The sequence below is a fragment of the Epinephelus lanceolatus genome, chromosome 22 (assembly GCF_041903045.1).
Source record: "Epinephelus lanceolatus isolate andai-2023 chromosome 22, ASM4190304v1, whole genome shotgun sequence".
Taxonomy (NCBI): Eukaryota; Metazoa; Chordata; class Actinopteri; order Perciformes; family Serranidae; genus Epinephelus; species Epinephelus lanceolatus.
Window position 1 is genome coordinate 31,358,265 of NC_135755.1, and position 14,401 is coordinate 31,372,665.

General features: G+C 40.8%; 1 protein-coding gene across 2 annotated transcripts in view; it reads right to left on the minus strand.

Annotated features, from left to right (window-relative positions):
- LOC117272648 (RAS guanyl-releasing protein 2-like) overlaps window positions 1-14,361 on the minus strand; it is a 53,921-nt gene extending 39,560 nt beyond the window's left edge. For both annotated transcript variants that reach the window (XM_033651637.2, XM_033651635.2), the window contains exon 1: window positions 14,222-14,361. The gene's annotated coding sequence lies outside the window, so the exon portion shown is untranslated. The remainder of the gene's footprint in view (window positions 1-14,221) is intronic.
- Between the last annotated feature and the right edge of the window lie 40 nt (window positions 14,362-14,401).

Here is a 14,401-nt window from a genome sequence, read left to right on the forward strand (position 1 = left end):
ATCTGTGCTTTTGTAAAGGACGTGGTCAGATCATGGAGAGAGAAAGTGTAAAGACATGACAGACTGCCGGACTAAAATCAAAATGATGTGCTGTTGCTAAAGATAGACATGAAAGTTCCTGTGAGGATGCTAAGGTCACCACAGGAAATGCGTCTGAGCCATAGAGCAGTTCTGTAAGTCTGAAACCTCAAAGAAAAAATATACCCAGACCTGTGACATCTGGCTCACAACAAGATATGAACCGATACCATTGCTCACATCTCATGAATATAATCAGAGGGAAAGTGGCCTTGCCGCACAACAAGAGTCATTATTAATCAGAGAGTCATCTAGATCTGAGCCGAAATGGATTTCTCTGTGACAAAGTGGGCATCTGTTTTGCTTCTGCATTTCTAGCGTTCATTTCAGAACAGTCTGTCCTCAAGAGCTGAAGATATTAAACTACTTTCTCATCAGATGCAAGGACCTGTCCATCCCAAGAGGCCCAGTGCTGAAAAAACAGAAAGGCAGAAGGTGTCACCTGTGCACAGGGTGAACCTGCTTTTATTGGAGTCTTGTGAGGCACTGCAGCACAGGCTGAGCCTGTGTTGATGATGATACCATCTCGCCATCCATTCATCATCCCACTGACAGGAGCTCTTTGTCGCAACCCATAGAACAATTCTCTCTGTGCTTTCAGGAGGATCCAGAGATTGATTTATCCTTAATAAGTGCCCCTCTTCTGCCTTTCTTACAATTCTTTAGGTATTTTCCCCACATGATTTCTGATAGTGTTTGATTGATGATTTAGGTAGATTGATTGTTAGGTATACCGCACACTACCAGAGCTTTGGTGTCATCCTTGGTTGCCTGGTGACGACGGTCCAGGGCCATCGATCAGACAGATTAGGGGTGGGTTGAGGGCGCAGCGGGGATAAAGGCAAGTTGACAGGTGCCTGGTCAATCCTGGTCATGCAGAACCTGTTGTGTGCTGTTGCTTTAGTGGGCACTGAAAATGTCACATCCTTAAAAGTGGTTTAGAACCACTGTATACTGCTTCCTTTACTTGAAAAGAACATTATTTACTGCATAACTACAATATGTGTATACTGTATGCTAAGGCTGTTCTCATCTACTGTTTGTATGTATACGTACAAAAAATAATGCACCAATTCTGCGTATAACCCTTGTAATCATGAACCAGTATTTATGTAGAACTCATGTAATCAGAAAGGCTGTGACCAATGCTCTGAGGGTAGTAAAGAAGGAAGTAGTATAAATAGCTAAGGTCCATGCAAGGATGCAGGTTGGGGGGATGGGTCAAACAAACACAGGACTTTCCCCCAGAAGGCCAGTGTTCAGGATCATGTAAAAAGCCAAGCGAATTTTGAGTTATTTCTTAGGTATGTTATCACTCTTTCTAAATCTAACCCATGTAACATTACATTAAGAACATAACTTTACATTAAGTACCTAATGTAACATGTTTCTTTTCTAAACCTAACCTGCATACCTTAAAGGGAAAGTTCTGTTTTTTACAACCTGGACCTTATTTCTGGCATTAAATACGGTTGTTTACTCACCCAGATAAGTTTGATGTCATTTGGAGTCCTTCGGAAGATATTTAGATCCGCGAGAGCCGCGTACATCCATATAGTGGGAGTGATCGGGGCACCGACAATGAGATTATCTACCGCGAAACTCGTTCATTTCACCAATATGTTTTTATGAATCGCTAGAGTTGCTTGTCATCATCATCCGGGTCATTTATACTGACCTACTAACCTCTGACCTGGATGATGTCATCCAGGTGCGCGCGCCGCCGCACACCCACAGCACGGCTTTGTTTACAACTGGAATTTGCTACTGTTAGTTTTTTGAAACATGGCTGAATATTTGTCAGATTTTGAGGTTGTGGACAACGACTTTGAATATGATGGACGTCCCATACCATTTCGAGCCAGAGTATATGGATGAGGAGCTCTTTGAAAGGAGGATGCGGAGGCAGAGAGAGGAACAGCTGGCCAGAGAGCAACAAACCACTGCACGTCCAAGAATAGATGCTAACTGGTGGTGTTCTTGTGGACAATGTTGGCATCTATGCCAACAGAGGAAGAATGCCTTTGTTGCTCCGAGTGGGATTTGAGGCCAGGAGATACACGTCTGGATGTCTCCAGAAATGACTGTCTCACAACTACAGAGGATTTCACTTCTATGATCAACCGGGCTGTTTTTTTTCGTGTCCCGAAAGTAAACTGGAAGACCCAGCCAAAGCCTGCAGGACTGAACAGGCAACTTTCGATTGAGTAAGTAGCCTACACACATGCATAAATTGTTTATTTTCCTTGAATTTGTTTGCTTGATAAGTAAATAACTATGAGAATTTACATTACTTTAGTTTCTTCTCATCGCTCGTGTAGAACGGCCCGCACACTGCACAAAAAGCAGAGGCACTTCTTATGCAAAACATGAATTTATTATTACATAGTGCTCAGTGACAAGAAGTGAGAAACAGAAAGGTGAACGTTTCGGTGGTAAAGAGGATTGTTTTTACGAATTGCCTCTGATTTTTTTTTTTTTTTTTTTTTTTGCAGAGGTTAGTAGGTCAGTATAAATGACCCGGATGATGATGACAAGCAACTCTAGCGATTCATAAAAACATATTGGTGAAATGAACGAGTTTTGCGGCAGATAATGTGTTATTTAGAGCCTCATTGTCGGTGCCCCGATCATTCCTACTATATGGATGTACGCAGCTCTCGCGGATCTAAATATCTTCCGAAGGACTCCAAATGACACCAAACTTATCTGGGTGAGTAAACAACCGTATTTAATGCCAGAAATAAGGTCCAGGTTGTAAAAAACGGAACTTTCCCTTTAACCTGCATAAACCTACCCTATGCAACTCTATGTTATGTAACATGACAAGACCCAACCATGTTTCTTTTCCTAAACATAACCTATGTAAATTTACATTTACTACATTATGATGCGAAACCAAACCATGTTTCTTTTCCTTAACATAAGCTATGTAACTTTACGTTTAGTACATTATGATGCGAAATTACTTTACTTGCCTAAATGTAACCTACATAACTTTACATTAAGTACCTAATGTGAGGAGACCTAACCCTGTTTCTTTTTAAACCTAATTTAACTTTACATTACATACATAACGTGACTTCAATTTGTTGGGCGCTAATTCATTAGATGTCATTTGAACCGCTGTATGTGCATTTTCTTAAGATATCATACAGACTGTTAAGGATACCTTAATATGATAGAAATAGTATTACACTGACCAGAGCTTGTCTACACTGGGCAGTTAAATGTAGGGCTGCAAATAACAGTCACTTACTCACTCATATTATTTTATCTGTTCAATTTTTATTTTAGTAAATTTAGAACTGCAAGTAATACTTTCATTGTCTTTCACATTCTGGGGGGTCATTTCTAAATTAATTGTTTTGTATATGAAACATCAGAAAATAGAGAAAAAATTGGCTGAGCATAGCGCACCTTTTCAGATTTAGTCAAAAAACAGTGGAAACCATATTCAACATACTACAAACGCTAGCACTATTTGCAAAGCAAGACACTTAAAGCAACAAATTCAAACCCTTAGAATTTAATGCAGTTGATCTACAGTTTTTAAATAGGCTATTTGTGGGAAGTGAGAATATACTTTCTAACCAATGGAGTAAATTATTTTCCTGCCTAGATTCCATCAGACTAAGCTAAGTACACCTTCAAACAAAAACCACACATTAGAGGGAAACTGGCTGTATAAATCTTAAGCACCTTTTCATGTCTTAAAATTGACACTAGCACTGATTGATGCTTAGACACTGACAGACACACAGATAATGATATCCATCCTGCTATTGATGTTCTCATAATGGGCTCATGTCCATGCTAGTAAATACCCCAAGCTAATGCACAGTCTCCATACAGCCATTGATTAAGTTTTATTCCCTCCCCACTGGCATTTGGGTGAAACAAGTTTGATTGATGTTTTCATGGATAATGGTCACAAGCTAAAAGATGAGGATGCATTTATGCACTCTGATTAGCTATCAGACAGACACTAAAAATCACACACAGTCTGTTCATTGTGCTGCGCACCAACATGTTAAAAGGTTCTATCTCTAAGCCACACTAGCAGCAGTGCTCTCAGAATGGCAATGTTGGCTGGTCACTCCATCACGTCAACCAAGTGATGGACTAACTTTCGTCATTAGGATGTACTGTACTTTAATTGAGAGCCACTCAGTGGCACAGCCAAAGGGTGGCCAGGTGGGGACCATGGTCACCTTGATACAACCACTGGCCCCACCACAAGCCCTTCCCTCACAAAAACAATATAAAATAACGGAGGTCCACTGTGTGGTGTTTTTAAACTTGAGAAGGCTTGTTCCCAATAGTTTTTGTTTTTGCTTACAATCAATGTACTTCTATAATTTAAAGTTTTGTATTTATCTTTTTATTGATTGGATTGATGCAGAACTCAGTGTTAACTGTATTGGTATTAGTCTATGCACATCAGATAATTACTGTTATGAAATGTAAAATAAGAAACCAAAGTATAAGTATGTAATTCCTTACCTTAAATACTGACATAGTTTTCAACTCACCTATATACTTTGACAGCATAATCAAATTCCTGAAATCCAGTTTTGGCTTTTGGTTGTGGTGTGCCATCCTAAGTTTTTTAGTGGCCCCATCTGGCCACCCCTCTGAAAAAAAAATCTATAGGCACCCCTGGAGCCATCATCAGGTCAAAAAAATTAGTCCAATACTTCAGTTTATAGCCCCAAACCTACAAAATACACACTAAAATAAAAATGGTGAGTATGATACAAATATTAGCTGCTAAACACCAGCATGATAGCATTCTCACTGTGAGCATGTTAGCAGACAATAGCATTTAGCTTAAAGTACCACTGGGCCTAAGCACAGCCTTATAGAGCCTTGTTATTTGAGCAATATCACAGTCGAGGCTGTGCTGCTGCACTCAATATCTGCACGCCTGTGATTCAGTCGAAGATAATCACAGCTGCTCTACCACAGTTCCGACAGTTAACAGCTACAACAGATTATGATATGATTGTTTATTTATCATTCGTCTTCGCCAACACAAATAGTTCTGCAACTGGACTGGCACTGGACTGTTGTCGAGCAACATTTCTGCACACTAGCTTGTTACTTTGTGTAGGTCTACACATTAGTACAGCCCAGCTACTTTGTATCAGGTACATTTATCTGTATGTTTCCATTTACTGTACGAGTATTATAAGATTCTGCTGACAGACACTTTGGGGGCATGTGTGATTCCCATGAGTTAATAGCTTGATCATACAGTTCATTGTGACATCCTCTGATGTAATATGAGCACACCTGGTTTGTAGTGAAGTGCCTAGGCTTATTTCCTTCCATTTGTCCTCTTCTGACAACCCTTCATAATTTAACTCAAATTTTATTGATGGAAATATGTTCATCTTCAGGATGCAAAGTTTGTTGCAACAACCAGTGATACATCCATAGTTAAAAGTCCTAGTGATTTTTGTTTGTAAATGTAAATGTAAATGAATTACACTGTATTCATCCTTTATATTCTAATTATTCATCATATTAAAAAAACGTTACAGATTGTTTGGTTTTACACATCATGTAATAAAGTAACCTATAATGGATAAAAACTGTGATTTTTGCTGTGTATCCATTTAAATATAGTACATGGGATTTTGCTTACTGTAGCTACATAACATTTTGCATGTCATGGAACATATCCATGTCTGAAAAATATGTGTATAAATACAAAACTGTGTTACTGATTTGGTTAGTGGTTTCTCACATCAGTGGTTTTGCTGGTACTTGTTTTTCTAAAAATAAAGACCACACGCCCAACGCACCTCTTTGCTTCTTGTAACATCAGAGGTTTTGCTCTTAAATGTCTCATTCGTGCTGCTGTTACTCCTTTTTCCATTTCACATAGATCTTACTATCACTGTATCTGTGAGTATAGTGGTGCCACAACTAGAAATTCTACTATATTAAAAAAAAACTAGTGTCTCAGATTAATATGGTTATTTATTGACTGTAACTTTGAGCCCTGTTTCCAACGGAGGGACAATAATGTAAATTGGAGCTTTATTTCATCTCTTTGTCCTTGTGAGGCCACGTGGATGGAGTTACAACACTGCAAAAACACATACAAACAACACTTTTTCATGTCATACACACACCACCTTTATCTGTTGCCCAACACCCCCTAGTTTGTTTCAGGAAGTTGTAGCAAGGGTGTTGCACGATGGGACAGATATAGTTCTCCGGAGGGGCCTACAGAGCGGCTGGTGACAGGCTCTATTTACAGACTGCAGGGTACTGAGAGCAGGAAGGGAAACATTTCCTTTTCCCTGGACACGCAGAATGCCACATCGGTGGGGGCGCACCGGCTGCAAACTGAGATTAGCAGCTACAGTTGCTCCTTAGGGATGGAGGGGGGGAGGTAGAGGGTGGAGAGGAGGAATGGGAGATAAAGAGAGGGACTAGGAGGCAGGAAGAGAGTGCACTCGACCTTGCTTCAGCCCAGTCAAACATGGAAAGAGATTGTTGGCTGAAGAGGGAAAAATATCAAATAGGGCGGGATAGTAATGATAGAAAACACAAGGGGAAGAAAATCTGCCCCAAAAGCAAAACTAATTCTGTATATGTGAAGGAGGTAAGCAGTGCTTTTTCATAATCTTGAAATAACAGAAGAATAAAAAAATGCACATTTCACAATGTGTTGCTGGGACATAGCAGCTGCTAGAGTGTAATGTTTTATTACGTCCTCCAAAAGCAAAACAAAGTCATGCATCCTGTTCCACATCTGGCACACTCTCGTATCTCACATCTCAACTTTCTGACTTCAAATGTAAAGTGCCATGTGTGAGACAGAGAGGGCATTGCTTCGGATCTCATATGTGCCGTGATAATATCGGCCTCCTGCACCTCCCAAACACAACACTGGATCATTGTGTCACATTGTTTTTACTGCTTTGTTTTGAGGCTTCCTGCTCAAACTTCTGTCTTTTTACCAGATGTGAAAGTTTGCTTCATAACAAATACCGGAAGGGTGTGTTGGTGTGTGTGTGTGCGAAATGTGGCAAGTATATGTGCATGTCCACACTTTTTTTATAAAACAGTCTCATATGCAGTTGTTTTTTTCACAGTGATATGAGTTCTCATTACTCTTAAAAAAAAGTATTTTCTCAATTTTTTGCCACAGTAGAGGATTTCCTCACTGTCAGTTATCTTCCTAACACACACATAACTTCCTTCTCAAGCTCGCTCTGTGATGAGTAAAAGCTGAGGCCACAGGGTGTATTGTGTAAAAGAGCAAACTTGATATGTCATCTTTTGCAACAGTATTAGAGCTTGTTTCTCACAGTTCCTGCCAACTGTCTGATAATATCAGAGCATGCCATTGTCAGCATTCATTTTCTGCAGTGCTGATGTCAGGAATCTCACTTCCTGTTGATATAGTGTTAGATCTCGGGCAAACAAATTCCATGTAATAGTACATAATCTAAAACATTTGTATACTGCAAGAAGCAAGCATTCACCAGATATCATGAAAAAAATAGGAAATTGTAAGCATTAGGCCTACTGGACAATTTCTACTTCAGCAAATTTTTATAATAGTTCAACAGTTTAGGAAATACACTTCTTTGCTTTCTTGTCGAGAGTTAGATGAGAGGATAGCCACTCTCATAGCTGTACAGTAAATTTGAAGCTAGGGCTGACAGCCAGTTAGCTTCAATTAGTTTAACTTAGCAGATTTTCTTACCTTTGACCAGAGCTAGGCTAGCTGTTTCCATATAGGTAACAGAAAATGAGACATTAGGTATAATAACACTCTCATGTCTACATGGCAAATATGTAGCTAGAACCAGCAGCCAGTTAGCTTAGCTTAGCATAGCATAAGACAAGGGAAAACACCTAGCTTGGCTTTCTCGAAGGTAATATAAAATGCCTCCGAGCACCTCTTAATTTCACTAGACAACATCTAACATTTGTTGACAGCAGTTTTTGGCTTGGGACCAGTAACTTCCTGGAGTACCCACTGGTTAGGCCTAACTGGCAAACTAAGGCCTCCAGGAAGTGCACCAGACTTTGAAGCAACTCTTTGTTTGGCCGAACTGTGGTGCTACAGTTTCTGGGGTGCGTCATGTGATGCCCTGCAGCCGAAAAGACTCTTTCCCATAGACTTACATTGTGAATGAGAGGTCTGTAAATCAGTGGATACATTTTTTGAGCACCACAACCCTCGAGAAATGACTCATTTCACTATTGGTATTGCTTTCATAAGTTTTAAAGAGCCACTGGATTAAAACAGTTTATCCCATTTCAAGTTAGCAGAGCGCAAAACCAGAAGTTAGGTATTCAGTCAGCGAAAGTAAGCTGCACTCGGTCCCATTCAGCCGCCATAAGTCCCTAGCGCACCTGCTCTATGGACCACACAGTGCGGGAACAGTGCTGATCATCCCTGGATCATTCAAGTAATTTTATACACTGCAGTTGAACCATTTTGAACAGGGCCACATATACTAGTTTTCCAAATACATCCATATTTATACATACATACAGCTTTTATGCTAGGCTAAGATAACCGGCTATTGGCTGTAGCACATACAAGAGTGGTTTTGATTCTCTCTAACATATTTCCCAACATGTTGAACTCTTTCTTTAACAGCAAACTTCAGTTCCATTGCCAAGAGGCACCAAAGGCCCAACATGTAGAAACACTGCAGGAAAACATCTGCCTAAAAACAGCCACTGGTCGGGCTCAGACACCAAGTGAATCCTTTTTCACAATTCAGGTTTTCTAAGAAATGTGTGTGGTTTGCAGACTAGGGCACACAGTGTGCATCTGGAGACTAATTTGGTTTTTTTTTGCAGTGTTTATCTGCTTCATTTCCTCCTGCCTGTCAGAGTTGTGCTCACTGAGCTATACGCTGGTTTTATACAACAGTCATTGTAAACTAGTTTAATGTTGTGTGTGCATGCTATGAGTTTCACATTCGCCCAGCCAGCCTCTTCATTACCCCTGCAGGCTTTTTTTTCTAACAGCGTTAGCCCTGGCTAGTTCCTGTTTACGTATTCCTCCCTAAAACAGCTTGCATCCCTGAGCAGACCACAACCCCCACAATTTCCTGCCGTCATAATACACCATTCATAATGCACATTTAGAAAGATAGATAGAACAGTATGAGAGATTACAGACTGCAACCAGATTGATGAAAACAAAAGTAAAGTATGCACTTTTTTTGATTGCAGGTGCAGGATGCTACAGGCGTTCCACTCATTTTTCGATTCCCTTTCTGAAAATGAGGCACGCCTAACACCTGTAGCACAGAGTGATGCCATTCAACTGAAACCTGAACTAATCACAGCCATGCAATCACCATCACTGCTAATTCACTGCCTTAAGTAATCACTCCACCAGCTTAGATACAGCAGCCTGTGAGTTTCCGCCCTCCCACCGGGCTCGTCCACAACTGTGTTCCCCCCTGACTGATTTAATTCCAGCCACAGCTTGATTTATAGCCCCTCAGGTCTGGCACTTTCCCTCAACAGCAGCTACCATCCCCTCCTATGTCTCCCACTCTTCTGCACTCCAGCCATGCCTTTAAAGGTGAGGAGAGCACAGTGCATTGACAGACTGAGATTTTACAGGGTCTGTGCACTTCCATTGCAGTTACAGAGGTGACAGAGAAGCAGAAAGATCCCAGGAGGGACGGAGAAAGAGCAGAGATGACTATTTTTCTGGACTGAACCACCGGGTTTTGAAGTGACCCTGTTCACATTAAGAAATGTCACATCCACTCACAATTAGAGCATTTATTGATGTAGTTTTAGGATCACTGTTGTCCTGCCAAGTTAGTGGGAGCCAAACTAAATCTGATTCCAGCTCTGCCTATGCTGCCTGTCTTTAAATGTTCTTTCTGGTGTTAAAAAGAAAAAAAAAACAACCAACATTTACTTTAGAAGAAAAATTATAAATTCAGGTGGCCTTGGTGCCTATGATATAATGCTTGGTGTGAATGAAATCCAGTAGATAAAATGTGAAGGGTTGATACAGGTAATTAGGACCACAGTACAGCAACCCAATTGCCACAAAAAATGTTGGCAGTGTACCTTTCTGCAACCAACAGATAGGTTTAATTTGTATGTTATTGCATAGCAGATACGTTAAAACTTTACATTCCTTTATGTTTTAGCATCACTGTAATTAACGTGTGGTTAGGTTTAGGCACAAAAACCACTTGGTTATAATAAGTGCTTTTTCGTGGGCAACTGGACTTGCTTGAGTTTCTTGAAGACATTTCCCCTCTCATCCAAGAGGCTTTCTCAGTTCAGAACTGAAAAAAGCCTCTTCTCAGAACTGAGAAGAGGAACTGAAGAGGCCTCTTGGATGAGAGGGGAAACGTCTTCAAGAAACTCAAGCCAGTCCAGTTGCCTACGACACAACACTTATGATTGCCAGGGCCTGGATGACTGAAAATCTTCACCAACACTTGGTTGTGGTTAGGAAAAGATCATGGTGGGCTTTGGCACAATCACGGCCGAAGAAGCTGTTGATGTCTCAGTAAAAAACAACCGCTTTTTGTGGCACTATCCGGGCATGATATGTGGTAATGTCTCTGTAAAAAACCAACTGCTTTTCGTAACAATGTCCTGCCTGGAATCGCAGCTGTGTCTCAGTTTTCATGGTATTATCCCAGACAGAAATGCAGTGGCATCTCAGTAAAAGACAAAAGCTTTTTGCACTATCCACAGTGGTAAAACAACAGCATGCCACTAAGAAATGCCTACGTTTGCTGGCTAAAAGCCGCAGCTCATACACTACATCATAGAAATGTTTATATGATGCATATGGAATTTACAAATGTAATGTAACATTTTCCTCTGGTGGCTGGGGTGAGTACAGGGACTGTGGAGGAACAGATGAGATAGGGAAGGCACTGGACAGAGATAAAATGTGCACTGGATCGTAAACACCAATGATGGCGAACATTCATAGCTACTCCTGTCGGTTTTCTGTAATAATTTTTTGTTTGATTTGTCTCCTGTGTATATTGAGTTTTGTTTACCTCTTCCTCACTACATCCCTCTGCTCTGCCTTAGTTTTATTCCTTCCTCTCCTCCTCCTCCTCCTCCTCCTCCTCCTCCTCCTCCCAGATTTGTCGCTGTTGCTGCTTTGGCATAAAGCAGCAGCCCCTGCACAATGGATCCAATAATGGCTGGCTTTCATGATAAGTGCAACACTGCTGCAGGTTGAGGTGGCAGAGGTGGCTGGAAGTGATGCTAAATATCAAGGGTGGCCGCTCCAGAGGCCTGAAGTAATTGCACTGCAGCAGCAGAGGAGAGGAGGGAAAAATAGAGGTGCAGAGGATGTTTTTTTTTTTGTTTTTTGTTTTTTTTTTTTAATCTCTACTTCTTGATTTTACCATCATGCTGGAGGCACTCTGAATTCTTGAAATCCTTTCTTTTTAAAGAGCTGTACCTTTGAAGTCAAGCACCACTTCACTTGTTGGGCAGATCACAGAGGTTACTGTGAGGCAGCTGCTAAAATGGACTTTGGACTAATTGTTTTATTGATCTGTGCTTCGCTGACAGATTTGTCTGTCACATATGATGATAATGCGGTTGATGGCTGCCACATTTGCATTCTCTGAATCAGCTGCAGATCTGGACGAACAAGTGCACACAAAGCAAGCCTGTCCAATATTCAAAATAGGAGCGGTTAATCAGCAACATGTAGCTCTGGCCAAATCGTGAAAAAAACACTGAAGTGCCTCCCACGAAGATGTGACGGGCTGCACAACTACGGCTGTTAAGACTTTCAAATGTCCAGAGAGGCAGCCAGTCGCAGCTTACAAGTCAAATCCCCACTGCTCTGACATCAAAACATGGTCGGATAAGGAAGGGGTGAAGTATAAGCGAAGACGTCGCAGAGCAAGCAATCAGCAGCCCCGGCACTCAAAGATGCCTCCTAATCCCCGCTGCTTTGAGGGCGGTGGGAGAAAAATCACCTCGAATCACTGCAGTCAGACAGCTGCAGCCTGTATAAGAGAACAGGTAATGAGGTGGGCTGATTGAAGGGGGGAAAAAATGAGCTAAATCTGACCTCTCCCATGTTTAATTCAGCAGCCAAGGCTGACGATAATACATCCCAGCACAATAAGCTGGGATGTGGCCTCTCCAGTCATGGTGAATTCCCATCAGCACACAGGTGTTTATTGGTTATTAGCAGAACTGCCAGGGTTCTTGAAGGTCAGTGTTAGTGCCATTTCATGGAACCCTCAGCAAGGCATCTTCCCTCCTCCCCTTCTCTTACCAGATGGGTCAGGCAGTAAGTTTGCACACTAGTAGATTTTTGTTTACCATTATTCTCACTCACCCAGCCACTCCCTGGAATTCCTACTTCCTTCTCTACTCTATGCCCAGTGAGGCTCCTCCTCCTGAAAATAATTGCACTGACCCATTAATTCCTTTAGTTCAGGGCTGTAATCACCTACTTATGACTGGGGGGACTATTTTCAATTGGCCAAACCCTGAAGTTGGGTCTGCGGTGGGGTGGGGAAAATATCAATACATAATAGTATCATAATATTTTGTGTGGCAATATTGTATCTATACATGGACGGCAAGTATTTTTTTATTATATAAATTAATAGTATCGCAAATACAAATTAAACTTTTGGTAGCCTACTAGAATGATAAAACCAATTGCTTTTTCAGTCCACTAGAGATATATACATTTACAGAAAATTCTTAGCAACTAGTTGCATCACTTTCACAGTAAGTTAGTGTATCATTTTTACAGTAAATTATTGTGAAATGACAGCTGTATACTATGATCTCAAAGTAGTTATGCCAACATATTACTGTGATTTAGCAATATGCTCTTGTAAAATTGCTGTATTCAATTGTATCCACGCAGTTAAAGCCATATATTATTACATCACTGTAATATAACAGTATGTTCCTGTAAAATTAATGTATTTAACTGTAACTTCACCATCTGTGTACATTGGAGTATATTGATTTAGCAGTATGCTCCCATGGCATTATTATATTTCACTGTAATCTCACAGTCAAACTGCATATATTACTGTGATTTAGCAGTGTACTTCTCTAAAACTACTATATTTACCTGCATGAATTTCACAGTAAAACTCTGAATGTGGTTGAATATTGCAGTTGTAACCTTTAAGGTGATAATAATGTAATTTATTGTAAAATTTATAAGAGTTACAAACTGTAACTTATGTTCAATGGTGTCAGCCGGGGTACAGCAACGCCATTTGCACTAGTTACGCAGTACATCAAAATACTAGAACCTGAAGTGATAACAATGTTAATTTGACAATTACATTTTTAAAGTTTAATTATGATTATGATTGCATTTGCTAATGATTATTTCAGACAGCAGTGCGGGTTGCCTCTCGAAGCATAGCAAATCTTTCTTACATTTTCTATCAATACACTGAGGGGGACATTTTGAGCATGCGTGGGGGGGGGGGTGTCCCCCAAATACATATGTTTTAATTACTGCCTTGTATAAGTTCAGCTCAAGGCAGTAATTATAATATGTATTTGAGGATACGACCACCGCCCCCAAATTCTTGATAAAAAAGTATACTTTTTTCTTTAATCTATGCTATACATCAGGCAACCACGTACCCCATGCACACCTGTTGAATATAAAATGTAATCATAATAACAAATAAAATCAACAAGACCCACACATCCAAGGGGATTTGGTCCCCCCTCCCCATTTTTGACTCCATGGCTATGGCCTTGGTTCAACTAGTAGACATAACTGATGCAACCAGTGCCTTGTACAAGTCTGAGCACAACAGCTGTAAGTACTTCCAACACAAAGTACAAAGCGCACTCATGACTCCCCAATGAGTCAACATGAAATTCTGATTTGCTGTGGCTGATGGTGCAAGAACACAAGTCCTCGCATGATCGTATCTACTGTTGCAATACAACAATACACATTTACACTGCTGTAGGTGAAGTAGGAGTGAAATAAGACACATGCAACATTACACTGTGGTGGGTTTCTTCTAAATGCAAGTGTCTGACCAGACGAGAAAGAAAAGCTTCTGAAACCCGCCGTGCGTAAAAAAAAAAGTCTCCAGCGGCCTCTGATTACTAACATGCAAGTTATGACACGTCTTACCTTTAGAGTTTGAAGGGTCCCATGCTCTGGGAGAGGAGACGACAGTGAGAACAATTGTGGAGTGAGCACTGAGATGCAAAGCGTTACATCACCAGCACCACGTACCGAACTCAAAACGCCTGTTCGGCTACGGAGTGGGAACACGGGGTCCTGCGGAGAGAGGCGCCGATGATCGAAACC